We start from the raw sequence: 3839 nt of genomic DNA on the forward strand, positions 1-3839 counted from the left end.
TTGATGTGGTCCTGACTTGATCAGACCCGTCCAAGCTCTCACCTCTGGAACTCTTTGACATCGAGACCTTCTGAACCGGAAGGTCCATAATAGGTCGCTCCTCAGAAAGGTTAATGATCTCATCAACTGGCGCCTTCTCCTTGGATGGAATCTCACTGCCTCTAGACTTCTTAGCAGGAGGAGACAGGCCCGAGCTGTCTCCTACCCTCTTGTTTAAGGCCGAGACCATCCTTTGAGACATTTCTGCATGGATAAGACAATGCAGTTAGAAATAGATATACTATATGTGAAAGCATAATATAAAAGAAGTAAATGCAAGTTAAAATACCTTGCATGGGGGCAGGTGCATTTTCCTGAACAAGTACAGATGGGACATCTGTTGGGTTTTGTGCCTTAAATAAAACCCATTTCAATGTAATCAGATTTACTTATTAATAAAGATAAAAAATAACATTTTATGTTGCATGGTTCACATGATTTATTTCATGATTATATATAATGTATAAATTCTATTTAAGTCCAGAACATATGAATTTGTTAAATATTATAGTGTTGTCAACACAGTGGAATATAATCTTAATTATATGTTCGAAAGTTTATTCCCTAATTTAGCAGAACATTGCACTAGACTGACACGGTATAATCAGCGATAGGTATTCTTAAACCTTGGAAAAGTTTTATGTCCTTTTCAGGACATTGGCAAAGTTTACCAGTATCGGATGTATGGAGTATACTTCGGAAGGGACAGATATTGAACTTTGATTAGATATATTAGAATTTACTGTAATATCTATTCAATTCAATATAATCTGTTGATCCTAGATTAAATGATCTTAATCCTAATATGATTAGGTTCAATCTCAAGAGTGTTATTCGTGTTCTTTGATTTGTTAGTTAAGCCTACTTTTGGGTCAGGGTGATACGTACATTTTGGGAACACGGTAGTACAATTGAGTGGGAGCGCTAACATAAATATGGAATCTATAGCTTCTATCTGGAGAATAGAAAGTAAAGGATGATTTCCTTCGAGCTTAACCAAACGAAGATAAATGGTGGAGTACTCATTTCACTTAGCTGAAATATTATTTATACAGGGTTAAGTGTTTTAAGGATAAAATACATTGTAGGGTGTTACGGTAATTTAATCCCTTTACAGTGTAGATCATCTATATAGAGGATCATTGATCATATTAGGATTATAACAATGGATAACTAATAATGTGTCTATATCGTAGAATATATAGAGCGTTCTATATGACTGAGAGTGCAATTCCAAGTTCTAAGAGTGGATTCAATAAGGAATTAATAAGTTAGGGAATTTACTTTGTAAATTCGGTTCAACTCATTGAAAGCTCGGTTATATAGACCCATTGTAACACCCTAACTAACTTAGGCGTATTACGTGATTTTTAAACGTACTGTGCAGCTCGTTGCTAATCAACGAGGTTTATGGAAAAACGTGATTAATTAAAATTTTGCTTTTTCATTAAACTTATAAACCATTTTACCAAAAAGTCTCGGGATCCCGATTTATAAAAATATTTACAAACGTTTTCACTATTCAACTTTTACATCAAAATGAGGTCATCTAACGACCGTTACAAAAATCTCAGCCCTGCTGTCCCGAGGATCGTACGCTCCAGGCCTAACCGCCCCGACATGTACAATCCCATAAGCTCGCTCACGGTCCATCAGCAACTGCCTTGCCTTTACCTACACAAGCAACGCAAACTGTGAGTCGACAGACTCAGTAAGAAAAGCATAATAATATCATACATAAAACTGACTGCCGTGTCCAACACGATACTGAGTCCCGCTACTGCCATGTCCAACATGGTACTGAGCACTACTGCCATGTCCAACATGGTACTGAGTTTTGAACGTTCAGGGGACGGCACTATTGACAAGTATCCTCCTGATCGGTCGAACCGGTCATACTCCGGCTGCTGGTCATACTCCAGCCTGTACCGACGGGATAGGTCAATAGCACTGAACCACCAACCAGTGTCAGCCTGATCGGTCGAACCGGTCATACTCCGGCTGCTGGTCATACTCCAGCCTGTACCGACGTGACAGGGTTGGGTGGTTCGAAGCCTAAATACATATCTAATGTAAACTAACAGGCTTCCTACATGCACGCTAAACATGTAAACTACATATGCATACCGTTATACTAATCTTACCTGGATTCCGATTTCAGGTGTGCCGGTCAACCTGACTGGAACTGAAGCTGAACGGCGGATTACTGGCTCCTAAACCATAAAAACCACAACACTATAAGTGACACGCTAAATCACTTCCCGGGTACTAAAACTCGAAACTAAAAGTTTCCCTATCGATGAAAAGCATGGCAATACCCCTACGAACCCAAAAACGAGGAAAACTAGGGTTCTGAAAAATCCCCCATCCGGAAGTCCGGTTGCCCAACCGGAATTCCGGTTCTGGGAAAATCTGAACCCCCATCCGGAATTCCGGATGCTCAACCGGAATTCCGGTTCCTCGCAGGCAGCAACCAAAAATTCCCATATCTTGACCATTTCGAACCCAAATGGTCCCAAACTTTCCAGACCTCCTACATAGGTCCCAAATGACCATTCCAAGGCCTCAAACCTACCCAGAAACCTCACAAGCAAATTTCACCATTGAAGACCAAGCTTTGAGTTCAAGAACTCAAACTTGGTTAAACCCACTAGCATGCACCCTAGCCTAGTTAATTCTACTTAACTAAGCATTAAAACACCTCTGCAAACTAACAATAACATCCAGCAAATATACAGAAACAAAACATGGCATTTTCTCACAAAATCATCAATTTTCACATATAAATTAAAAGCTTGAACAACCTAGCTACTCATGCTTCAAATAACTCATTTATCATCAAAAATCATGCTTGAATCCATAAACTAACAACAAAATTACAGCAGCAAGAACACTTCACAATCACATGCATTTTCAACACTTTTCATCATTTTTTTCCAAGAAATTTAAAGAGAAATGAACAAGGAAGCACATACCACAACAAGGGATCACAATTAGGATGAATTAGCTTTGAGAATTGAAGGAAAAACCCAGCTTTAGCACCCCAAATTCCCAGCCGAAAAGAGAGAAAAAGAGAGAGAGTTTTTTTTTGCTTGAATTTTCTATTTTTTTTTTTTTCTAAGTTAAATGAGAAATGAGTAAAAAGAGCCTTTACACACTAAATCATTCAGCCAAATAACATGCATAATTTAAACATTTATTTCATTTATTAAATCATATAAAACAAAATATCATTGGGGCAAAAAGACCATTTTGCCCCTCCATACTAAAACCACATACAAAACACTAAAGGGGTATTTTTGGGACATTCTAAATTCCCGGCCATTCCCGACATTCCCAATGTCTAAAACCCGTCCCCAAAATACTAACATACTAAGTTGTGATTTCTACTGAGCCAAACGCCGCGTTCCAAAATACCGGACACCGGAAATGCGAAATATAAAAACTGCTGATAACATAATTATGCATATCTGAATTCCATAATAACAATGATAAATTATTTAAATAGCTATAAATAATTTCCTGATTAACATAAATAACTGCTAATTTCCAAATTAACTAAGCGGGCTTTACAACTATCCCCCCCTTAAAAAGGATTTCGTCCCCGAAATCTAACACGAATAACTGCGGATATTGAGCTCGCATATCCGATTCTAGCTCCCAAGTGGCTTCTTCCACCTTCTTGTTTCTCCAGAGAACCTTGACCAACGCTATGGTCTTATTCGAAGGACTTTATCCTTTCTATCCAGGATCTGCACCGTCGTTCCTCATAGGACATATCTGACTGAAGCTGAAGGCTC

General features: G+C 38.5%; 1 long non-coding RNA gene across 1 annotated transcript; it reads right to left on the reverse strand.

Annotated features, from left to right (window-relative positions):
* Window positions 1-1412: 1412 nt before the first annotated feature.
* Window positions 1413-3611, reverse strand: LOC133038589 (uncharacterized). The gene is made up of 3 exons (XR_009688087.1): window positions 3015-3611; window positions 2184-2252; window positions 1413-1713 (listed from the first exon to the last, which is right to left on the reverse strand). It is a non-coding gene; the product is annotated as an uncharacterized LOC133038589 (long non-coding RNA).
* Window positions 3612-3839: the final 228 nt, after the last annotated feature.

Source organism: Cannabis sativa, chromosome 5 (assembly GCF_029168945.1).
Source record: "Cannabis sativa cultivar Pink pepper isolate KNU-18-1 chromosome 5, ASM2916894v1, whole genome shotgun sequence".
NCBI classification, from domain to species: Eukaryota; Viridiplantae; Streptophyta; class Magnoliopsida; order Rosales; family Cannabaceae; genus Cannabis; species Cannabis sativa.